The 23,754-nt window shown below is 35.8% G+C and overlaps 20 non-coding genes across 20 annotated transcripts; all 20 read left to right on the forward strand.

Moving 5' to 3' along the window:
• Positions 1-2,834: 2,834 nt before the first annotated feature.
• On the forward strand, positions 2,835-2,924 carry TRNAR-UCU (transfer RNA arginine (anticodon UCU)). Its single transcript is given in 2 exon segments — positions 2,835-2,871; positions 2,889-2,924. It is a non-coding gene; the product is annotated as a tRNA-Arg (tRNA).
• Positions 2,925-3,600: 676 nt separating this feature from the next.
• TRNAR-UCU (transfer RNA arginine (anticodon UCU)) lies at positions 3,601-3,690 on the forward strand. Its single transcript is given in 2 exon segments — positions 3,601-3,637; positions 3,655-3,690. It is a non-coding gene; the product is annotated as a tRNA-Arg (tRNA).
• A 676-nt stretch (positions 3,691-4,366) lies between these two features.
• On the forward strand, positions 4,367-4,456 carry TRNAR-UCU (transfer RNA arginine (anticodon UCU)). Its single transcript is given in 2 exon segments — positions 4,367-4,403; positions 4,421-4,456. It is a non-coding gene; the product is annotated as a tRNA-Arg (tRNA).
• Positions 4,457-5,897: 1,441 nt separating this feature from the next.
• On the forward strand, positions 5,898-5,987 carry TRNAR-UCU (transfer RNA arginine (anticodon UCU)). The gene is given in 2 exon segments: positions 5,898-5,934; positions 5,952-5,987. It is a non-coding gene; the product is annotated as a tRNA-Arg (tRNA).
• Positions 5,988-6,663: 676 nt separating this feature from the next.
• TRNAR-UCU (transfer RNA arginine (anticodon UCU)) lies at positions 6,664-6,753 on the forward strand. The gene is given in 2 exon segments: positions 6,664-6,700; positions 6,718-6,753. It is a non-coding gene; the product is annotated as a tRNA-Arg (tRNA).
• A 675-nt stretch (positions 6,754-7,428) lies between these two features.
• TRNAR-UCU (transfer RNA arginine (anticodon UCU)) lies at positions 7,429-7,518 on the forward strand. Its single transcript is given in 2 exon segments — positions 7,429-7,465; positions 7,483-7,518. It is a non-coding gene; the product is annotated as a tRNA-Arg (tRNA).
• Positions 7,519-8,959: 1,441 nt separating this feature from the next.
• On the forward strand, positions 8,960-9,049 carry TRNAR-UCU (transfer RNA arginine (anticodon UCU)). The gene is given in 2 exon segments: positions 8,960-8,996; positions 9,014-9,049. It is a non-coding gene; the product is annotated as a tRNA-Arg (tRNA).
• A 676-nt stretch (positions 9,050-9,725) lies between these two features.
• TRNAR-UCU (transfer RNA arginine (anticodon UCU)) lies at positions 9,726-9,815 on the forward strand. Its single transcript is given in 2 exon segments — positions 9,726-9,762; positions 9,780-9,815. It is a non-coding gene; the product is annotated as a tRNA-Arg (tRNA).
• Positions 9,816-10,491: 676 nt separating this feature from the next.
• Positions 10,492-10,581, forward strand: TRNAR-UCU (transfer RNA arginine (anticodon UCU)). The gene is given in 2 exon segments: positions 10,492-10,528; positions 10,546-10,581. It is a non-coding gene; the product is annotated as a tRNA-Arg (tRNA).
• Positions 10,582-12,022: 1,441 nt separating this feature from the next.
• Positions 12,023-12,112, forward strand: TRNAR-UCU (transfer RNA arginine (anticodon UCU)). Its single transcript is given in 2 exon segments — positions 12,023-12,059; positions 12,077-12,112. It is a non-coding gene; the product is annotated as a tRNA-Arg (tRNA).
• Positions 12,113-12,788: 676 nt separating this feature from the next.
• Positions 12,789-12,878, forward strand: TRNAR-UCU (transfer RNA arginine (anticodon UCU)). Its single transcript is given in 2 exon segments — positions 12,789-12,825; positions 12,843-12,878. It is a non-coding gene; the product is annotated as a tRNA-Arg (tRNA).
• Positions 12,879-13,554: 676 nt separating this feature from the next.
• Positions 13,555-13,644, forward strand: TRNAR-UCU (transfer RNA arginine (anticodon UCU)). Its single transcript is given in 2 exon segments — positions 13,555-13,591; positions 13,609-13,644. It is a non-coding gene; the product is annotated as a tRNA-Arg (tRNA).
• Positions 13,645-15,086: 1,442 nt separating this feature from the next.
• Positions 15,087-15,176, forward strand: TRNAR-UCU (transfer RNA arginine (anticodon UCU)). The gene is given in 2 exon segments: positions 15,087-15,123; positions 15,141-15,176. It is a non-coding gene; the product is annotated as a tRNA-Arg (tRNA).
• Positions 15,177-18,136: 2,960 nt separating this feature from the next.
• TRNAR-UCU (transfer RNA arginine (anticodon UCU)) lies at positions 18,137-18,226 on the forward strand. The gene is given in 2 exon segments: positions 18,137-18,173; positions 18,191-18,226. It is a non-coding gene; the product is annotated as a tRNA-Arg (tRNA).
• Positions 18,227-18,902: 676 nt separating this feature from the next.
• On the forward strand, positions 18,903-18,992 carry TRNAR-UCU (transfer RNA arginine (anticodon UCU)). Its single transcript is given in 2 exon segments — positions 18,903-18,939; positions 18,957-18,992. It is a non-coding gene; the product is annotated as a tRNA-Arg (tRNA).
• Positions 18,993-19,668: 676 nt separating this feature from the next.
• Positions 19,669-19,758, forward strand: TRNAR-UCU (transfer RNA arginine (anticodon UCU)). The gene is given in 2 exon segments: positions 19,669-19,705; positions 19,723-19,758. It is a non-coding gene; the product is annotated as a tRNA-Arg (tRNA).
• A 676-nt stretch (positions 19,759-20,434) lies between these two features.
• On the forward strand, positions 20,435-20,524 carry TRNAR-UCU (transfer RNA arginine (anticodon UCU)). Its single transcript is given in 2 exon segments — positions 20,435-20,471; positions 20,489-20,524. It is a non-coding gene; the product is annotated as a tRNA-Arg (tRNA).
• Positions 20,525-21,200: 676 nt separating this feature from the next.
• On the forward strand, positions 21,201-21,290 carry TRNAR-UCU (transfer RNA arginine (anticodon UCU)). Its single transcript is given in 2 exon segments — positions 21,201-21,237; positions 21,255-21,290. It is a non-coding gene; the product is annotated as a tRNA-Arg (tRNA).
• A 1,441-nt stretch (positions 21,291-22,731) lies between these two features.
• Positions 22,732-22,821, forward strand: TRNAR-UCU (transfer RNA arginine (anticodon UCU)). Its single transcript is given in 2 exon segments — positions 22,732-22,768; positions 22,786-22,821. It is a non-coding gene; the product is annotated as a tRNA-Arg (tRNA).
• A 676-nt stretch (positions 22,822-23,497) lies between these two features.
• TRNAR-UCU (transfer RNA arginine (anticodon UCU)) lies at positions 23,498-23,587 on the forward strand. Its single transcript is given in 2 exon segments — positions 23,498-23,534; positions 23,552-23,587. It is a non-coding gene; the product is annotated as a tRNA-Arg (tRNA).
• Positions 23,588-23,754: the final 167 nt, after the last annotated feature.

Raw genomic sequence — 23,754 nt, forward strand, 5'->3', positions numbered from 1 at the left:
ATCAAAAGCAGTCTGCCTTCCATTGCAACAGGAACATATTGCTCATAAGGAATACAACATCACTGCCAAAAACTTTGCACTTTCCTAATGTATCCTTCCTTCAGAAACATTGTCTTTATAATAGCTGTAAATGAGATAGACCAAAAACACGACACCCTACACTCAGACATTTGTTTCTAGCGACATATAAAGTAAAATCTTCTTTCAAAGCTATTTATGGTATATTCTCTTTGTGTTTTTGTATTGTTAACCAATTGTATGGCTGCACTTTTTATCCAGTTCTTTTTTATTAAGGTATGGAATTGTTGTCCAAACGTATTCAGTTTGCAAGAAAATACAGTAATACCCTATTCTCCGAATTTATCCCTAAAGGAACAAAGGTGTAGTTCAAGGTTTCACCCAGAAGTGTGATTCTTCTACAGACATTTTATGTTTCAGAAAACAATTATTCTTTCTTGTATCCCAGAAGGCTTGATAATATGATGTGAAGTAAACACTGGATTGACAAAACTTCGATCATCCCTTAATGTACGCAAGTTGATTTTCGTCTGGCTCTGTGGTGCAATCGATAGCGCGTTGGACTTCTAAGTGAATTGGCAAAGTCATTCAAAGGTTGTGGGTTCGAATCCCACCAGAGTCGCATTTTTTACTTTCTAATTCAAACAAGGAACATTATGCATGTCAGGAATGTTTATTTTTGGCCGATGCTTTAATCTTAGTATTTGACCCAAGTTGAACCTATGTATCTAATACAGCATGCAACTGAATCAAAAGCAGTCTGCCTTCCATTGCAACAGGAACATATTGCTCATAAGCAATACAACATCACTGCCAGAAACTTTGCACTTTCCTAATGTATCCTTCCTTCAGAAACATTGTCTTTATAATAGCTGTGAATGAGATAGACCAAAAACACGACACCCTACACTCAGACATTTGTTTCTAGCGACATATAAAGTAAAATCTTCTTTCAAAGCTATCTTTGTGTTTTTGTATTGTTAACCAATTGTATGTCTGCACTTTTTATCCAGTTCTTTTTTATTAAGGTATGAAATTGTTGTCCAAACCAATTCACTTGGCAAGAAAATACTGTAATACCCTATTCTCTGAATTTCTCCCCAAGCGAACAAAGGTGCAGTTCAAGGTTTCACCCCGAACTGTGATTCTTGCTACAGACATTTAATGTTTCAGAAAACAATCATTCTTTCATGTATCCCAGAAGGCTTGATAATGTGATGTGAAGTAAACACTGGATTGACAAAACTTCGATCATCCCTTACTGTATGCAAGTGGATTTTCATCTGGCTCTGTGGCGCAATGGATAGCGCGTTGGACTTCTAAGTGAATTGGCAAAGTCATTCAAAGGTTGTGGGTTCGAATCCAACCAGAGTCACATTTTTTACTTTCTTATTCAAATAAGGAACATTATGCATGTGAGGAATGTTTATTTTTGGCCGATGCTTTAATCTTAGTATTTCACCCAAGTTGAACCTATGTATCTAATACAGCATGCAACTGAATCAAAAGCAGTCTGCCTTCCATGGCAACAGGAACATATTGCTCATAAGCAATACAACATCACTGCCAGAAACTTTGCACTTTCCTAATGTATCCTTCCTTCAGAAACATTGTCTTTATAATAGCTGTAAATGAGATAGACCAAAAACACGACACCCTACACTCAGACATTTGTTTCTAGCGACATATAAAGTAAAATCTTCTTTCAAAGCTATTTATGGTATATTCTCTTTGTGTTTTTGTATTGTTAACCAATTGCATGTCTGCACTTTTTATCCAGTTCTTTTTTATTAAGGTATGGAAATGTTGTCCAAACGTATTCAGTTTGCAAGAAAATACAGTAATACCCTATTCTCCGAATTTATCCCTAAAGGAACAAAGGTGTAGTTCAAGGTTTCAGCCAGAAGTGTGATTCTTCTACAGACATTTTATGTTTCAGAAAACAATTATTCTTTCTTGTATCCCAGAAAGCTTGATAATATGATGTGAAGTAAACACTGGATTGACAAAACTTTGATCATCCCTTAATGTACGCAAGTTAATTTTCATCTGGATCTGTGGCGGAATGGATAGCGCGTTGGACTTCTAAGTGAATTGGCAAAGTCATTCAAAGGTTGTGGCTTTGAATACCACCAGAGTTGCATTTTTTACTTTCTTATTCAAACAAGGAACATTATGCATGTGAGGAATGTTTATTTTTGGCCGATGCTTTAATCTTAGTATTTGACCCAAGTTGAACCTATGTATCTAATACAGCATGCAACTGAATCAAAAGCAGTCTGCCTTTCATTGCAACAGGAACATATTGCTCATAAGCAATACAACATCACTACCAGAAACTTGGCACTTTTCTAATGTATCCTTCCTTCAGAAACATTGTCTTTATAATAGCTGTAAATGAGATAGACCAAAACACGACACCCTACGCTCAGACATTTGTTTCTAGCGACATATAAAGTAAAATCTTCTTTCAAAGCTATTTATGGTATATTCTCTTTGTGTTTTTGTATTGTTAACCAATTGTATGTCTGCACTTTTTATCCAGTTCTTTTTTATTAAGGTATGGAATTGTTGTCCAAACCAATTCACTTGGCAAGAAAATACTGTAATACCCTATTCTCCGAATTTATCCCTAAAGGAAAAAAGGTGTAGTTCAAGGTTTCACCCAGAAGTGTGATTCTTCTACAGACATTTTATGTTTCGGAAAACAATTATTCTTTCTTGTATCCCAGAAGGCTTGATAATATGATGTGAAGTAAACACTGGATTGACAAAACCTCGATCATCCCCTGATGTACGCAAGTTGATTGTCATCTGGCTCTGTGGCGCAATGGATAGCGCGTTGGACTTCTAAGTGAATTGGCAAAGTCATTCAAAGGTTGTGGGTTCGAATCCCACCAGAGTCGCATTTTTTACTTTCTTATTCAAACAAGGAACATTATGCATGTGAGGAATGTTTATTTTTGGCCGATGCTTTAATCTTAGTATTTGACCCAAGTTGAACCTATGTATCTAATACAGCATGCAACTGAATCAAAAGCAGTCTGCCTTCCATTGCAACAGGAACATATTGCTCATAAGCAATACAACATCACTGCCAGAAACTTTGCACTTTCCTAACGTATCCTTCCTTCAGAAACATTGTCTTTATAATAGCTGTAAATGAGATAGACCAAAAACACGACACCCTACACTCAGACATTTGTTTCTAGCGACATATAAAGTAAAATCTTCTTTCAAAGCTATTTATGGTATATTCTCTTTGTGTTTTTGTATTGTTAACCAATTGTATGGCTGCACTTTTTATCCAGTTCTTTTTTATTAAGGTATGGAATTGTTGTCCAAACGTATTCAGTTTGCAAGAAAATACAGTAATACCCTATTCTCCGAATTTATCCCTAAAGGAACAAAGGTGTAGTTCAAGGTTTCACCCAGAAGTGTGATTCTTCTACAGACATTTTATGTTTCAGAAAACAATTATTCTTTCTTGTATCCCAGAAGGCTTGATAATATGATGTGAAGTAAACACTGGATTGACAAAACTTCGATCATCCCTTAATGTACGCAAGTTGATTTTCAACTGGCTCTGTGGCGCAATGGATAGCGCGTTGGACTTCTAAGTGAATTGGCAAAGTCATTCAAAGGTTGTGGGTTCGAATCCCACCAGAGTCGTATTTTTTACTTTCTTATTCAAACAAGGAACATTATGCATGTGAGGAATGTTTATTTTTGGCCGATGCTTTAATCTTAGTATTTGACCCAAGTTGAACCTATGTATCTAATACAGCATGCAACTGAATCAAAAGCAGTCTGCCTTCCATTGCAACAGGAACATATTGCTCATAAGCAATACAACATCACTGCCAGAAACTTTGCACTTTCCTAACGTATCCTTCCTTCAGAAACATTGTCTTTATAATAGCTGTAAATGAGATAGACCAAAAACACGACACCCTACACTCAGACATTTGTTTCTAGCGACATATAAAGTAAAATCTTCTTTCAAAGCTATGTATGGTATATTCTCTTTGTGTTTTTGTATTGTTAACCAATTGTATGGCTGCACTTTTTATCCAGTTCTTTTTTATTAAGGTATGGAATTGTTGTCCAAACGTATTCAGTTTGCAAGAAAATACAGTAATACCCTATTCTCCGAATTTATCCCTAAAGGAACAAAAGTGTAGTTCAAGGTTTCACCCAGAAGTGTGATTCTTCTACAGACATTTTATGTTTCAGAAAACAATTATTCTTTCTTGTATCCCAGAAGGCTTGATAATATGATGTGAAGTAAACACTGGATTGACAAAACTTCGATCATCCCTTAATGTACGCAAGTTGATTTTCATCTGGCTCTGTGGCGCAATGGATAGCGTGTTGGACTTCTAAGAGAATTGGCAAAGTCATTCAAAGGTTGTGGGTTCGAATCCCACCAGAGTCGTATTTTTTACTTTCTTATTCAAACAAGGAACATTATGCATGTGAGGAATGTTTATTTTTGGCCGATGCTTTAATCTTAGTATTTCACCCAAGTTGAACCTATGTATCTAATACAGCATGCAACTGAATCAAAAGCAGTCTGCCTTCCATGGCAACAGGAACATATTGCTCATAAGCAATACAACATCACTGCCAGAAACTTTGCACTTTCCTAATGTATCCTTCCTTCAGAAACATTGTCTTTATAATAGCTGTAAATGAGATAGACCAAAAACACGACACCCTACACTCAGACATTTGTTTCTAGCGACATATAAAGTAAAATCTTCTTTCAAAGCTATTTATGGTATATTCTCTTTGTGTTTTTGTATTGTTAACCAATTGCATGTCTGCACTTTTTATCCAGTTCTTTTTTATTAAGGTATGGAAATGTTGTCCAAACGTATTCAGTTTGCAAGAAAATACAGTAATACCCTATTCTCCGAATTTATCCCTAAAGGAACAAAGGTGTAGTTCAAGGTTTCAGCCAGAAGTGTGATTCTTCTACAGACATTTTATGTTTCAGAAAACAATTATTCTTTCTTGTATCCCAGAAAGCTTGATAATATGATGTGAAGTAAACACTGGATTGACAAAACTTTGATCATCCCTTAATGTACGCAAGTTAATTTTCATCTGGATCTGTGGCGGAATGGATAGCGCGTTGGACTTCTAAGTGAATTGGCAAAGTCATTCAAAGGTTGTGGCTTTGAATACCACCAGAGTTGCATTTTTTACTTTCTTATTCAAACAAGGAACATTATGCATGTGAGGAATGTTTATTTTTGGCCGATGCTTTAATCTTAGTATTTGACCCAAGTTGAACCTATGTATCTAATACAGCATGCAACTGAATCAAAAGCAGTCTGCCTTTCATTGCAACAGGAACATATTGCTCATAAGCAATACAACATCACTACCAGAAACTTGGCACTTTTCTAATGTATCCTTCCTTCAGAAACATTGTCTTTATAATAGCTGTAAATGAGATAGACCAAAACACGACACCCTACGCTCAGACATTTGTTTCTAGCGACATATAAAGTAAAATCTTCTTTCAAAGCTATTTATGGTATATTCTCTTTGTGTTTTTGTATTGTTAACCAATTGTATGTCTGCACTTTTTATCCAGTTCTTTTTTATTAAGGTATGGAATTGTTGTCCAAACCAATTCACTTGGCAAGAAAATACTGTAATACCCTATTCTCCGAATTTATCCCTAAAGGAAAAAAGGTGTAGTTCAAGGTTTCACCCAGAAGTGTGATTCTTCTACAGACATTTTATGTTTCGGAAAACAATTATTCTTTCTTGTATCCCAGAAGGCTTGATAATATGATGTGAAGTAAACACTGGATTGACAAAACCTCGATCATCCCCTGATGTACGCAAGTTGATTGTCATCTGGCTCTGTGGCGCAATGGATAGCGCGTTGGACTTCTAAGTGAATTGGCAAAGTCATTCAAAGGTTGTGGGTTCGAATCCCACCAGAGTCGCATTTTTTACTTTCTTATTCAAACAAGGAACATTATGCATGTGAGGAATGTTTATTTTTGGCCGATGCTTTAATCTTAGTATTTGACCCAAGTTGAACCTATGTATCTAATACAGCATGCAACTGAATCAAAAGCAGTCTGCCTTCCATTGCAACAGGAACATATTGCTCATAAGCAATACAACATCACTGCCAGAAACTTTGCACTTTCCTAACGTATCCTTCCTTCAGAAACATTGTCTTTATAATAGCTGTAAATGAGATAGACCAAAAACACGACACCCTACACTCAGACATTTGTTTCTAGCGACATATAAAGTAAAATCTTCTTTCAAAGCTATTTATGGTATATTCTCTTTGTGTTTTTGTATTGTTAACCAATTGTATGGCTGCCCTTTTTATCCAGTTCTTTTTTATTAAGGTATGGAATTGTTGTCCAAACGTATTCAGTTTGCAAGAAAATACAGTAATACCCTATTCTCCGAATTTATCCCTAAAGGAACAAAGGTGTAGTTCAAGGTTTCACCCAGAAGTGTGATTCTTCTACAGACATTTTATGTTTCAGAAAACAATTATTCTTTCTTGTATCCCAGAAGGCTTGATAATATGATGTGAAGTAAACACTGGATTGACAAAACTTCGATCATCCCTTAATGTACGCAAGTTGATTTTCAACTGGCTCTGTGGCGCAATGGATAGCGCGTTGGACTTCTAAGTGAATTGGCAAAGTCATTCAAAGGTTGTGGGTTCGAATCCCACCAGAGTCGTATTTTTTACTTTCTTATTCAAACAAGGAACATTATGCATGTGAGGAATGTTTATTTTTGGCCGATGCTTTAATCTTAGTATTTGACCCAAGTTGAACCTATGTATCTAATACAGCATGCAACTGAATCAAAAGCAGTCTGCCTTCCATTGCAACAGGAACATATTGCTCATAAGCAATACAACATCACTGCCAGAAACTTTGCACTTTCCTAACGTATCCTTCCTTCAGAAACATTGTCTTTATAATAGCTGTAAATGAGATAGACCAAAAACACGACACCCTACACTCAGACATTTGTTTCTAGCGACATATAAAGTAAAATCTTCTTCAAAGCTATGTATGGTATATTCTCTTTGTGTTTTTGTATTGTTAACCAATTGTATGGCTGCACTTTTTATCCAGTTCTTTTTTATTAAGGTATGGAATTGTTGTCCAAACGTATTCAGTTTGCAAGAAAATACAGTAATACCCTATTCTCCGAATTTATCCCTAAAGGAACAAAAGTGTAGTTCAAGGTTTCACCCAGAAGTGTGATTCTTCTACAGACATTTTATGTTTCAGAAAACAATTATTCTTTCTTGTATCCCAGAAGGCTTGATAATATGATGTGAAGTAAACACTGGATTGACAAAACTTCGATCATCCCTTAATGTACGCAAGTTGATTTTCATCTGGCTCTGTGGCGCAATGGATAGCGTGTTGGACTTCTAAGAGAATTGGCAAAGTCATTCAAAGGTTGTGGGTTCGAATCCCACCAGAGTCGTATTTTTTACTTTCTTATTCAAACAAGGAACATTATGCATGTGAGGAATGTTTATTTTTGGCCGATGCTTTAATCTTAGTATTTCACCCAAGTTGAACCTATGTATCTAATACAGCATGCAACTGAATCAAAAGCAGTCTGCCTTCCATGGCAACAGGAACATATTGCTCATAAGCAATACAACATCACTGCCAGAAACTTTGCACTTTCCTAATGTATCCTTCCTTCAGAAACATTGTCTTTATAATAGCTGTAAATGAGATAGACCAAAAACACGACACCCTACACTCAGACATTTGTTTCTAGCGACATATAAAGTAAAATCTTCTTTCAAAGCTATTTATGGTATATTCTCTTTGTGTTTTTGTATTGTTAACCAATTGCATGTCTGCACTTTTTATCCAGTTCTTTTTTATTAAGGTATGGAAATGTTGTCCAAACGTATTCAGTTTGCAAGAAAATACAGTAATACCCTATTCTCCGAATTTATCCCTAAAGGAACAAAGGTGTAGTTCAAGGTTTCAGCCAGAAGTGTGATTCTTCTACAGACATTTTATGTTTCAGAAAACAATTATTCTTTCTTGTATCCCAGAAAGCTTGATAATATGATGTGAAGTAAACACTGGATTGACAAAACTTTGATCATCCCTTAATGTACGCAAGTTAATTTTCATCTGGATCTGTGGCGGAATGGATAGCGCGTTGGACTTCTAAGTGAATTGGCAAAGTCATTCAAAGGTTGTGGCTTTGAATACCACCAGAGTTGCATTTTTTACTTTCTTATTCAAACAAGGAACATTATGCATGTGAGGAATGTTTATTTTTGGCCGATGCTTTAATCTTAGTATTTGACCCAAGTTGAACCTATGTATCTAATACAGCATGCAACTGAATCAAAAGCAGTCTGCCTTTCATTGCAACAGGAACATATTGCTCATAAGCAATACAACATCACTACCAGAAACTTGGCACTTTTCTAATGTATCCTTCCTTCAGAAACATTGTCTTTATAATAGCTGTAAATGAGATAGACCAAAACACGACACCCTACGCTCAGACATTTGTTTCTAGCGACATATAAAGTAAAATCTTCTTTCAAAGCTATTTATGGTATATTCTCTTTGTGTTTTTGTATTGTTAACCAATTGTATGTCTGCACTTTTTATCCAGTTCTTTTTTATTAAGGTATGGAATTGTTGTCCAAACCAATTCACTTGGCAAGAAAATACTGTAATACCCTATTCTCCGAATTTATCCCTAAAGGAAAAAAGGTGTAGTTCAAGGTTTCACCCAGAAGTGTGATTCTTCTACAGACATTTTATGTTTCGGAAAACAATTATTCTTTCTTGTATCCCAGAAGGCTTGATAATATGATGTGAAGTAAACACTGGATTGACAAAACCTCGATCATCCCCTGATGTACGCAAGTTGATTGTCATCTGGCTCTGTGGCGCAATGGATAGCGCGTTGGACTTCTAAGTGAATTGGCAAAGTCATTCAAAGGTTGTGGGTTCGAATCCCACCAGAGTCGCATTTTTTACTTTCTTATTCAAACAAGGAACATTATGCATGTGAGGAATGTTTATTTTTGGCCGATGCTTTAATCTTAGTATTTGACCCAAGTTGAACCTATGTATCTAATACAGCATGCAACTGAATCAAAAGCAGTCTGCCTTCCATTGCAACAGGAACATATTGCTCATAAGCAATACAACATCACTGCCAGAAACTTTGCACTTTCCTAACGTATCCTTCCTTCAGAAACATTGTCTTTATAATAGCTGTAAATGAGATAGACCAAAAACACGACACCCTACACTCAGACATTTGTTTCTAGCGACATATAAAGTAAAATCTTCTTTCAAAGCTATTTATGGTATATTCTCTTTGTGTTTTTGTATTGTTAACCAATTGTATGGCTGCACTTTTTATCCAGTTCTTTTTTATTAAGGTATGGAATTGTTGTCCAAACGTATTCAGTTTGCAAGAAAATACAGTAATACCCTATTCTCCGAATTTATCCCTAAAGGAACAAAGGTGTAGTTCAAGGTTTCACCCAGAAGTGTGATTCTTCTACAGACATTTTATGTTTCAGAAAACAATTATTCTTTCTTGTATCCCAGAAGGCTTGATAATATGATGTGAAGTAAACACTGGATTGACAAAACTTCGATCATCCCTTAATGTACGCAAGTTGATTTTCAACTGGCTCTGTGGCGCAATGGATAGCGCGTTGGACTTCTAAGTGAATTGGCAAAGTCATTCAAAGGTTGTGGGTTCGAATCCCACCAGAGTCGTATTTTTTACTTTCTTATTCAAACAAGGAACATTATGCATGTGAGGAATGTTTATTTTTGGCCGATGCTTTAATCTTAGTATTTGACCCAAGTTGAACCTATGTATCTAATACAGCATGCAACTGAATCAAAAGCAGTCTGCCTTCCATTGCAACAGGAACATATTGCTCATAAGCAATACAACATCACTGCCAGAAACTTTGCACTTTCCTAACGTATCCTTCCTTCAGAAACATTGTCTTTATAATAGCTGTAAATGAGATAGACCAAAAACACGACACCCTACACTCAGACATTTGTTTCTAGCGACATATAAAGTAAAATCTTCTTTCAAAGCTATGTATGGTATATTCTCTTTGTGTTTTTGTATTGTTAACCAATTGTATGGCTGCACTTTTTATCCAGTTCTTTTTTATTAAGGTATGGAATTGTTGTCCAAACGTATTCAGTTTGCAAGAAAATACAGTAATACCCTATTCTCCGAATTTATCCCTAAAGGAACAAAAGTGTAGTTCAAGGTTTCACCCAGAAGTGTGATTCTTCTACAGACATTTTATGTTTCAGAAAACAATTATTCTTTCTTGTATCCCAGAAGGCTTGATAATATGATGTGAAGTAAACACTGGATTGACAAAACTTCGATCATCCCTTAATGTACGCAAGTTGATTTTCATCTGGCTCTGTGGCGCAATGGATAGCGTGTTGGACTTCTAAGAGAATTGGCAAAGTCATTCAAAGGTTGTGGGTTCGAATCCCACCAGAGTCGTATTTTTTACTTTCTTATTCAAACAAGGAACATTATGCATGTGAGGAATGTTTATTTTTGGCCGATGCTTTAATCTTAGTATTTCACCCAAGTTGAACCTATGTATCTAATACAGCATGCAACTGAATCAAAAGCAGTCTGCCTTCCATGGCAACAGGAACATATTGCTCATAAGCAATACAACATCACTGCCAGAAACTTTGCACTTTCCTAATGTATCCTTCCTTCAGAAACATTGTCTTTATAATAGCTGTAAATGAGATAGACCAAAAACACGACACCCTACACTCAGACATTTGTTTCTAGCGACATATAAAGTAAAATCTTCTTTCAAAGCTATTTATGGTATATTCTCTTTGTGTTTTTGTATTGTTAACCAATTGCATGTCTGCACTTTTTATCCAGTTCTTTTTTATTAAGGTATGGAAATGTTGTCCAAACGTATTCAGTTTGCAAGAAAATACAGTAATACCCTATTCTCCGAATTTATCCCTAAAGGAACAAAGGTGTAGTTCAAGGTTTCAGCCAGAAGTGTGATTCTTCTACAGACATTTTATGTTTCAGAAAACAATTATTCTTTCTTGTATCCCAGAAAGCTTGATAATATGATGTGAAGTAAACACTGGATTGACAAAACTTTGATCATCCCTTAATGTACGCAAGTTAATTTTCATCTGGATCTGTGGCGGAATGGATAGCGCGTTGGACTTCTAAGTGAATTGGCAAAGTCATTCAAAGGTTGTGGCTTTGAATACCACCAGAGTTGCATTTTTTACTTTCTTATTCAAACAAGGAACATTATGCATGTGAGGAATGTTTATTTTTGGCCGATGCTTTAATCTTAGTATTTGACCCAAGTTGAACCTATGTATCTAATACAGCATGCAACTGAATCAAAAGCAGTCTGCCTTTCATTGCAACAGGAACATATTGCTCATAAGCAATACAACATCACTACCAGAAACTTGGCACTTTTCTAATGTATCCTTCCTTCAGAAACATTGTCTTTATAATAGCTGTAAATGAGATAGACCAAAACACGACACCCTACGCTCAGACATTTGTTTCTAGCGACATATAAAGTAAAATCTTCTTTCAAAGCTATTTATGGTATATTCTCTTTGTGTTTTTGTATTGTTAACCAATTGTATGTCTGCACTTTTTATCCAGTTCTTTTTTATTAAGGTATGGAATTGTTGTCCAAACCAATTCACTTGGCAAGAAAATACTGTAATACCCTATTCTCCGAATTTATCCCTAAAGGAAAAAAGGTGTAGTTCAAGGTTTCACCCAGAAGTGTGATTCTTCTACAGACATTTTATGTTTCGGAAAACAATTATTCTTTCTTGTATCCCAGAAGGCTTGATAATATGATGTGAAGTAAACACTGGATTGACAAAACCTCGATCATCCCCTGATGTACGCAAGTTGATTGTCATCTGGCTCTGTGGCGCAATGGATAGCGCGTTGGACTTCTAAGTGAATTGACAAAGTCATTCAAAGGTTGTGGGTTCGAATCCCACCAGAGTCGCATTTTTTACTTTCTTATTCAAACAAGGAACATTATGCATGTGAGGAATGTTTATTTTTGGCCGATGCTTTAATCTTAGTATTTGACCCAAGTTGAACCTATGTATCTAATACAGCATGCAACTGAATCAAAAGCAGTCTGCCTTCCATTGCAACAGGAACATATTGCTCATAAGCAATTCAACATCACTGCCAGAAACTTTGCACTTTCCTAACGTATCCTTCCTTCAGAAACATTGTCTTTATAATAGCTGTAAATGAGATAGACCAAAAACACGACACCCTACACTCAGACATTTGTTTCTAGCGACATATAAAGTAAAATCTTCTTTCAAAGCTATTTATGGTATATTCTCTTTGTGTTTTTGTATTGTTAACCAATTGTATGGCTGCACTTTTTATCCAGTTCTTTTTTATTAAGGTATGGAATTGTTGTCCAAACGTATTCAGTTTGCAAGAAAATACAGTAATACCCTATTCTCCGAATTTATCCCTAAAGGAACAAAGGTGTAGTTCAAGGTTTCACCCAGAAGTGTGATTCTTCTACAGACATTTTATGTTTCAGAAAACAATTATTCTTTCTTGTATCCCAGAAGGCTTGATAATATGATGTGAAGTAAACACTGGATTGACAAAACTTCGATCATCCCTTAATGTACGCAAGTTGATTTTCAACTGGCTCTGTGGCGCAATGGATAGCGCGTTGGACTTCTAAGTGAATTGGCAAAGTCATTCAAAGGTTGTGGGTTCGAATCCCACCAGAGTCGTATTTTTTACTTTCTTATTCAAACAAGGAACATTATGCATGTGAGGAATGTTTATTTTTGGCCGATGCTTTAATCTTAGTATTTGACCCAAGTTGAACCTATGTATCTAATACAGCATGCAACTGAATCAAAAGCAGTCTGCCTTCCATTGCAACAGGAACATATTGCTCATAAGCAATACAACATCACTGCCAGAAACTTTGCACTTTCCTAATGTATCCTTCCTTCAGAAACATTGTCTTTATAATAGCTGTAAATGAGATAGACCAAAAACACGACACCCTACACTCAGACATTTGTTTCTAGCGACATATAAAGTAAAATCTTCTTTCAAAGCTATTTATGGTATATTCTCTTTGTGTTTTTGTATTGTTAACCAATTGTATGGCTGCACTTTTTATCCAGTTCTTTTTTATTAAGGTATGGAATTGTTGTCCAAACGTATTCAGTTTGCAAGAAAATACAGTAATACCCTATTCTCCGAATTTATCCCTAAAGGAACAAAAGTGTAGTTCAAGGTTTCACCCAGAAGTGTGATTCTTCTACAGACATTTTATGTTTCAGAAAACAATTATTCTTTCTTGTATCCCAGAAGGCTTGATAATATGATGTGAAGTAAACACTGGATTGACAAAACTTCGATCATCCCTTAATGTACGCAAGTTGATTTTCATCTGGCTCTGTGGCGCAATGGATAGCGTGTTGGACTTCTAAGAGAATTGGCAAAGTCATTCAAAGGTTGTGGGTTCGAATCCCACCAGAGTCGTATTTTTTACTTTCTTATTCAAACAAGGAACATTATGCATGTGAGGAATGTTTATTTTTGGCCAATGCTTTAATCTTAGTATTTCACCCAAGTTGAACCTATGTATCTAATACAGCATGCAACTGAATCAAAAGCAGTCTGCCTTCCATGGCAACAGGAACATATTGCTCATAAGCAATACAACATCACTGCCAGAAACTTTGCACTTTCCTAATGTATCCTTCCTTCAGAAACATTGTCTTTATAATAGCTGTAAATGAGATAGACCAAAAACACGACACCCTACACTCAGACATTTGTTTCTAGCGACATATAAAGTAAAATCTTCTTTCAAAGCTATTTATGGTATATTCTCTTTGTGTTTTTGTATTGTTAACCAATTGCATGTCTGCACTTTTTATCCAGTTCTTTTTTATTAAGGTATGGAAATGTTGTCCAAACGTATTCAGTTTGCAAGAAAATACAGTAATACCCTATTCTCCGAATTTATCCCTAAAGGAACAAAGGTGTAGTTCAAGGTTTCAGCCAGAAGTGTGATTCTTCTACAGACATTTTATGTTTCAGAAAACAATTATTCTTTCTTGTATCCCAGAAAGCTTGATAATATGATGTGAAGTAAACACTGGATTGACAAAACTTTGATCATCCCTTAATGTACGCAAGTTAATTTTCATCTGGATCTGTGGCGGAATGGATAGCGCGTTGGACTTCTAAGTGAATTGGCAAAGTCATTCAAAGGTTGTGGCTTTGAATACCACCAGAGTTGCATTTTTTACTTTCTTATTCAAACAAGGAACATTATGCATGTGAGGAATGTTTATTTTTGGCCGATGCTTTAATCTTAGTATTTGACCCAAGTTGAACCTATGTATCTAATACAGCATGCAACTGAATCAAAAGCAGTCTGCCTTTCATTGCAACAGGAACATATTGCTCATAAGCAATACAACATCACTACCAGAAACTTGGCACTTTTCTAATGTATCCTTCCTTCAGAAACATTGTCTTTATAATAGCTGTAAATGAGATAGACCAAAAACACGACACCCTACACTCAGACATTTGTTTCTAGCGACATATAAAGTAAAATCTTCTTTCAAAGCTATGTATGGTATATTCTCTTTGTGTTTTTGTATTGTTAACCAATTGTATGGCTGCACTTTTTATCCAGTTCTTTTTTATTAAGGTATGGAATTGTTGTCCAAACGTATTCAGTTTGCAAGAAAATACAGTAATACCCTATTCTCCGAATTTATCCCTAAAGGAACAAAAGTGTAGTTCAAGGTTTCACCCAGAAGTGTGATTCTTCTACAGACATTTTATGTTTCAGAAAACAATTATTCTTTCTTGTATCCCAGAAGGCTTGATAATATGATGTGAAGTAAACACTGGATTGACAAAACTTCGATCATCCCTTAATGTACGCAAGTTGATTTTCATCTGGCTCTGTGGCGCAATGGATAGCGTGTTGGACTTCTAAGAGAATTGGCAAAGTCATTCAAAGGTTGTGGGTTCGAATCCCACCAGAGTCGTATTTTTTACTTTCTTATTCAAACAAGGAACATTATGCATGTGAGGAATGTTTATTTTTGGCCGATGCTTTAATCTTAGTATTTGACCCAAGTTGAACCTATGTATCTAATACAACATGCAACTGAATCAAAAGCAGTCTGCCTTCCATTGCAACAGGAACATATTGCTCATAAGGAATACAACATCACTGCCAAAAACTTTGCACTTTCCTAATGTATCCTTCCTTCAGAAACATTGTCTTTATAATAGCTGTAAATGAGATAGACCAAAAACACGACACCCTACACTCAGACATTTGTTTCTAGCGACATATAAAGTAAAATCTTCTTTCAAAGCTATTTATGGTATATTCTCTTTGTGTTTTTGTATTGTTAACCAATTGTATGGCTGCACTTTTTATCCAGTTCTTTTTTATTAAGGTATGGAATTGTTGTCCAAACGTATTCAGTTTGCAAGAAAATACAGTAATACCCTATTCTCCGAATTTATCCCTAAAGGAACAAAGGTGTAGTTCAAGGTTTCACCCAGAAGTGTGATTCTTCTACAGACATTTTATGTTTCAGAAAACAATTATTCTTTCTTGTATCCCAGAAGGCTTGATAATATGATGTGAAGTAAACACTGGATTGACAAAACTTCGATCATCCCTTAATGTACGCAAGTTGATTTTCGTCTGGCTCTGTGGTGCAATCGATAGCGCGTTGGACTTCTAAGTGAATTGGCAAAGTCATTCAAAGGTTGTGGGTTCGAATCCCACCAGAGTCGCATTTTTTACTTTCTAATTCAAACAAGGAACATTATGCATGTCAGGAATGTTTATTTTTGGCCGATGCTTTAATCTTAGTATTTGACCCAAGTTGAACCTATGTATCTAATACAGCATGCAACTGAATCAAAAGCAGTCTGCCTTCCATTGCAACAGGAACATATTGCTCATAAGCAATACAACATCACTGCCAGAAACTTTGCACTTTCCTAATGTATCCTTCCTTCAGAAACATTGTCTTTATAATAGCTGTGAATGAGATAGACCAAAAACACGACACCCTACACTCAGACATTTGTTTCTAGCGACATATAAAGTAAAATCTTCTTTCAAAGCTATCTTTGTGTTTTTGTATTGTTAACCAATTGTATGTCTGCACTTTTTATCCAGTTCTTTTTTATTAAGGTATGAAATTGTTGTCCAAACCAATTCACTTGGCAAGAAAATACTGTAATACCCTATTCTCTGAATTTCTCCCCAAGCGAACAAAGGTGCAGTTCAAGGTTTCACCCCGAACTGTGATTCTTGCTACAGACATTTAATGTTTCAGAAAACAATCATTCTTTCATGTATCCCAGAAGGCTTGATAATGTGATGTGAAGTAAACACTGGATTGACAAAACTTCGATCATCCCTTACTGTATGCAAGTGGATTTTCATCTGGCTCTGTGGCGCAATGGATAGCGCGTTGGACTTCTAAGTGAATTGGCAAAGTCATTCAAAGGTTGTGGGTTCGAATCCAACCAGAGTCACATTTTTTACTTTCTTATTCAAATAAGGAACATTATGCATGTGAGGAATGTTTATTTTTGGCCGATGCTTTAATCTTAGTATTTCACCCAAGTTGAACCTATGTATCTAATACAGCATGCAACTGAATCAAAAGCAGTCTGCCTTCCATGGCAACAGGAACATATTGCTCATAAGCAATACAACATCACTGCCAGAAACTTTGCACTTTCCTAATGTATCCTTCCTTCAGAAACATTGTCTTTATAATAGCTGTAAATGAGATAGACCAAAAACACGACACCCTACACTCAGACATTTGTTTCTAGCGACATATAAAGTAAAATCTTCTTTCAAAGCTATTTATGGTATATTCTCTTTGTGTTTTTGTATTGTTAACCAATTGCATGTCTGCACTTTTTATCCAGTTCTTTTTTATTAAGGTATGGAAATGTTGTCCAAACGTATTCAGTTTGCAAGAAAATACAGTAATACCCTATTCTCCGAATTTATCCCTAAAGGAACAAAGGTGTAGTTCAAGGTTTCAGCCAGAAGTGTGATTCTTCTACAGACATTTTATGTTTCAGAAAACAATTATTCTTTCTTGTATCCCAGAAAGCTTGATAATATGATGTGAAGTAAACACTGGATTGACAAAACTTTGATCATCCCTTAGTGTACGCAAGTTAATTTTCATCTGGATCTGTGGCGGAATGGATAGCGCGTTGGACTTCTAAGTGAATTGGCAAAGTCATTCAAAGGTTGTGGCTTTGAATACCACCAGAGTTGCATTTTTTACTTTCTTATTCAAACAAGGAACATTATGCATGTGAGGAATGTTTATTTTTGGCCGATGCTTTAATCTTAGTATTTGACCCAAGTTGAACCTATGTATCTAATACAGCATGCAACTGAATCAAAAGCAGTCTGCCTTTCATTGCAACAGGAACATATTGCTCATAAGCAATACAACATCACTACCAGAAACTTGGCACTTTTCTAATGTATCCTTCCTTCAGAAACATTGTCTTTATAATAGCTGTAAATGAGATAGACCAAAACACGACACCCTACGCTCAGACATTTGTTTCTAGCGACATATAAAGTAAAATCTTCTTTCAAAGCTATTTATGGTATATTCTCTTTGTGTTTTTGTATTGTTAACCAATTGTATGTCTGCACTTTTTATCCAGTTCTTTTTTATTAAGGTATGGAATTGTTGTCCAAACCAATTCACTTGGCAAGAAAATACTGTAATACCCTATTCTCCGAATTTATCCCTAAAGGAAAAAAGGTGTAGTTCAAGGTTTCACCCAGAAGTGTGATTCTTCTACAGACATTTTATGTTTCGGAAAACAATTATTCTTTCTTGTATCCCAGAAGGCTTGATAATATGATGTGAAGTAAACACTGGATTGACAAAACCTCGATCATCCCCTGATGTACGCAAGTTGATTGTCATCTGGCTCTGTGGCGCAATGGATAGCGCGTTGGACTTCTAAGTGAATTGGCAAAGTCATTCAAAGGTTGTGGGTTCGAATCCCACCAGAGTCGCATTTTTTACTTTCTTATTCAAACAAGGAACATTATGCATGTGAGGAATGTTTATTTTTGGCCGATGCTTTAATCTTAGTATTTGACCCAAGTTGAACCTATGTATCTAATACAGCATGCAACTGAATCAAAAGCAGTCTGCCTTCCATTGCAACAGGAACATATTGCTCATAAGCAATACAACATCACTGCCAGAAACTTTGCACTTTCCTAACGTATCCTTCCTTCAGAAACATTGTCTTTATAATAGCTGTAAATGAGATAGACCAAAAACACGACACCCTACACTCAGACATTTGTTTCTAGCGACATATAAAGTAAAATCTTCTTTCAAAGCTATTTATGGTATATTCTCTTTGTGTTTTTGTATTGTTAACCAATTGTATGGCTGCACTTTTTATCCAGTTCTTTTTTATTAAGGTATGGAATTGTTGTCCAAACGTATTCAGTTTGCAAGAAAATACAGTAATACCCTATTCTCCGAATTTATCCCTAAAGGAACAAAGGTGTAGTTCAAGGTTTCACCCAGAAGTGTGATTCTTCTACAGACATTTTATGTTTCAGAAAACAATTATTCTTTCTTGTATCCCAGAAGGCTTGATAATATGATGTGAAGTAAACACTGGATTGACAAAACTTCGATCATCCCTTAATGTACGCAAGTTGATTTTCAACTGGCTCTGTGGCGCAATGGATAGCGCGTTGGACTTCTAAGTGAATTGGCAAAGTCATTCAAAGGTTGTGGGTTCGAATCCCACCAGAGTCGTATTTTTTACTTTCTTATTCAAACAAGGAACATTATGCATGTGAGGAATGTTTATTTTTGGCCGATGCTTTAATCTTAGTATTTGACCCAAGTTGAACCTATGTATCTAATACAGCATGCAACTGAATCAAAAGCAGTCTGCCTTCCATTGCAACAGGAACATATTGCTCATAAGCAATACAACATCACTGCCAGAAACTTTGCACTTTCCTAACGTATCCTTCCTTCAGAAACATTGTCTTTATAATAGCTGTAAATGAGATAGACCAAAAACACGACACCCTACACTCAGACATTTGTTTCTAGCGACATATAAAGTAAAATCTTCTTTCAAAGCTATGTATGGTATATTCTCTTTGTGTTTTTGTATTGTTAACCAATTCTATGTCTGCACTTTTTATCCAGTTCTTTTTTATTAAGGTATGGAATTGTTGTCCAAACCAATTCACTTGGCAAGAAAATACTGTAATACCCTATTCTCCGAATTTATCCCTAAAGGAAAAAAGGTGTAGTTCAAGGTTTCACCCAGAAGTGTGATTCTTCTACAGACATTTTATGTTTCGGAAAACAATTATTCTTTCTTGTATCCCAGAAGGCTTGATAATATGATGTGAAGTAAACACTGGATTGACAAAACCTCGATCATCCCCTGATGTACGCAAGTTGATTGTCATCTGGCTCTGTGGCGCAATGGATAGCGCGTTGGACTTCTAAGTGAATTGGCAAAGTCATTCAAAGGTTGTGGGTTCGAATCCCACCAGAGTCGCATTTTTTACTTTCTTATTCAAACAAGGAACATTATGCATGTGAGGAATGTTTATTTTTGGCCGATGCTTTAATCTTAGTATTTGACCCAAGTTGAACCTATGTATCTAATACAGCATGCAACTGAATCAAAAGCAGTCTGCCTTCCATTGCAACAGGAACATATTGCTCATAAGCAATACAACATCACTGCCAGAAACTTTGCACTTTCCTAACGTATCCTTCCTTCAGAAACATTGTCTTTATAATAGCTGTAAATGAGATAGACCAAAAACACGACACCCTACACTCAGACATTTGTTTCTAGCGACATATAAAGTAAAATCTTCTTTCAAAGCTATTTATGGTATATTCTCTTTGTGTTTTTGTATTGTTAACCAATTGTATGGCTGCACTTTTTATCCAGTTCTTTTTTATTAAGGTATGGAATTGTTGTCCAAACGTATTCAGTTTGCAAGAAAATACAGTAATACCCTATTCTCCGAATTTATCCCTAAAGGAACAAAGGTGTAGTTCAAGGTTTCACCCAGAAGTGTGATTCTTCTACAGACATTTTATGTTTCAGAAAACAATTATTCTTTCTTGTATCCCAGAAGGCTTGATAATATGATGTGAAGTAAACACTGGATTGACAAAACTTCGATCATCCCTTAATGTACGCAAGTTGATTTTCAACTGGCTCTGTGGCGCAATGGATAGCGCGTTGGACTTCTAAGTGAATTGGCAAAGTCATTCAAAGGTTGTGGGTTCGAATCCCACCAGAGTCGTATTTTTTACTTTCTTATTCAAACAAGGAACATTATGCATGTGAGGAATGTTTATTTTTGGCCGATGCTTTAATCTTAGTATTTGACCCAAGTTGAACCTATGTATCTAATACAGCATGCAACTGAATCAAAAGCAGTCTGCCTTCCATTGCAACAGGAACATATTGCTCATAAGCAATACAACATCACTGCCAGAAACTTTGCACTTTCCTAACGTATCCTTCCTTCAGAAACATTGTCTTTATAATAGCTGTAAATGAGATAGACCAAAAACACGACACCCTACACTCAGACATTTGTTTCTAGCGACATATAAAGTAAAATCTTCTTTCAAAGCTATGTATGGTATATTCTCTTTGTGTTTTTGTATTGTTAACCAATTGTATGGCTGCACTTTTTATCCAGTTCTTTTTTATTAAGGTATGGAATTGTTGTCCAAACGTATTCAGTTTGCAAGAAAATACAGTAATACCCTATTCTCCGAATTTATCCCTAAAGGAACAAAAGTGTAGTTCAAGGTTTCACCCAGAAGTGTGATTCTTCTACAGACATTTTATGTTTCAGAAAACAATTATTCTTTCTTGTATCCCAGAAGGCTTGATAATATGATGTGAAGTAAACACTGGATTGACAAAACTTCGATCATCCCTTAATGTACGCAAGTTGATTTTCATCTGGCTCTGTGGCGCAATGGATAGCGTGTTGGACTTCTAAGAGAATTGGCAAAGTCATTCAAAGGTTGTGGGTTCGAATCCCACCAGAGTCGTATTTTTTACTTTCTTATTCAAACAAGGAACATTATGCATGTGAGGAATGTTTATTTTTGGCCGATGCTTTAATCTTAGTATTTCACCCAAGTTGAACCTATGTATCTAATACAGCATGCAACTGAATCAAAAGCAGTCTGCCTTCCATGGCAACAGGAACATATTGCTCATAAGCAATACAACATCACTGCCAGAAACTTTGCACTTTCCTAATGTATCCTTCCTTCAGAAACATTGTCTTTATAATAGCTGTAAATGAGATAGACCAAAAACACGACACCCTACACTCAGACATTTGTTTCTAGCGACATATAAAGTAAAATCTTCTTTCAAAGCTATTTATGGTATATTCTCTTTGTGTTTTTGTATTGTTAACCAATTGCATGTCTGCACTTTTTATCCAGTTCTTTTTTATTAAGGTATGGAAATGTTGTCCAAACGTATTCAGTTTGCAAGAAAATACAGTAATACCCTATTCTCCGAATTTATCCCTAAAGGAACAAAGGTGTAGTTCAAGGTTTCAGCCAGAAGTGTGATTCTTCTACAGACATTTTATGTTTCAGAAAACAATTATTCTTTCTTGTATCCCAGAAAGCTTGATAATATGATGTGAAGTAAACACTGGATTGACAAAACTTTGATCATCCCTTAATGTACGCAAGTTAATTTTCATCTGGATCTGTGGCGGAATGGATAGCGCGTTGGACTTCTAAGTGAATTGGCAAAGTCATTCAAAGGTTGTGGCTTTGAATACCACCAGAGTTGCATTTTTTACTTTCTTATTCAAACAAGGAACATTATGCATGTGAGGAATGTTTATTTTTGGCCGATGCTTTAATCTTAGTATTTGACCCAAGTTGAACCTATGTATCTAATACAGCATGCAACTGAATCAAAAGCAGTCTGCCTTTCATTGCAACAGGAACATATTGCTCATAAGCAATACAACATCACTACCAGAAACTTGGCACTTTTCTAATGTATCCTTCCTTCAGAAACATTGTCTTTATAATAGCTGTAAATGAGATAGACCAAAACACGACACCCTACGCTCAGACATTTGTTTCTAGCGACATATAAAGTAAAATCTTCTTTCAAAGCTATTTATGGTATATTCTCTTTGTGTTTTTGTATTGTTAACCAATTGTATGTCTGCACTTTTTATCCAGTTCTTTTTTATTAAGGTATGGAATTGTTGTCCAAACCAATTCACTTGGCAAGAAAATACTGTAATACCCTATTCTCCGAATTTATCCCTAAAGGAAAAAAGGTGTAGTTCAAGGTTTCACCCAGAAGTGTGATTCTTCTACAGACATTTTATGTTTCGGAAAACAATTATTCTTTCTTGTATCCCAGAAGGCTTGATAATATGATGTGAAGTAAACACTGGATTGACAAAACCTCGATCATCCCCTGATGTACGCAAGTTGATTGTCATCTGGCTCTGTGGCGCAATGGATAGCGCGTTGGACTTCTAAGTGAATTGGCAAAGTCATTCAAAGGTTGTGGGTTCGAATCCCACCAGAGTCGCATTTTTTACTTTCTTATTCAAACAAGGAACATTATGCATGTGAGGAATGTTTATTTTTGGCCGATGCTTTAATCTTAGTATTTGACCCAAGTTGAACCTATGTATCTAATACAGCATGCAACTGAATCAAAAGCAGTCTGCCTTCCATTGCAACAGGAACATATTGCTCATAAGCAATACAACATCACTGCCAGAAACTTTGCACTTTCCTAACGTATCCTTCCTTCAGAAACATTGTCTTTATAATAGCTGTAAATGAGATAGACCAAAAACACGACACCCTACACTCAGACATTTGTTTCTAGCGACATATAAAGTAAAATCTTCTTTCAAAGCTATGTATGGTATATTCTCTTTGTGTTTTTGTATTGTTAACCAATTGTATGGCTGCACTTTTTATCCAGTTCTTTTTTATTAAGGTATGGAATTGTTGTCCAAACGTATTCAGTTTGCAAGAAAATACAGTAATACCCTATTCTCCGAATTTATCCCTAAAGGAACAAAAGTGTAGTTCAAGGTTTCACCCAGAAGTGTGATTCTTCTACAGACATTTTATGTTTCAGAAAACAATTATTCTTTCTTGTATCCCAGAAGGCTTGATAATATGATGTGAAGTAAACACTGGATTGACAAAACTTCGATCATCCCTTAATGTATGCAAGTTGATTTTCATATGGCTCTGTGGCGCAATGGATAGCGTGTTGGACTTCTAAGAGAATTGGCAAAGTCATTCAAAGGTTGTGGGTTCGAATCCCACCAGAGTCGTATTTTTTACTTTCTTATTCAAACAAGGAACATTATGCATGTGAGGAATGTTTATTTTTGGCCGATGCTTTAATCTTAGTATTTGACCCAAGTTGAACCTATGTATCTAATACAACATGCAACTGAATCAAAAGCAGTCTGCCTTCCATTGCAACAGGAACATATTG

This window comes from Ambystoma mexicanum (genome assembly GCF_040938575.1).
Source record: "Ambystoma mexicanum isolate Mex_15411 chromosome 12 unlocalized genomic scaffold, UKY_AmexF1_1 Mex_chr12_unloc.1, whole genome shotgun sequence".
Classification (NCBI taxonomy): domain Eukaryota; kingdom Metazoa; phylum Chordata; class Amphibia; order Caudata; family Ambystomatidae; genus Ambystoma; species Ambystoma mexicanum.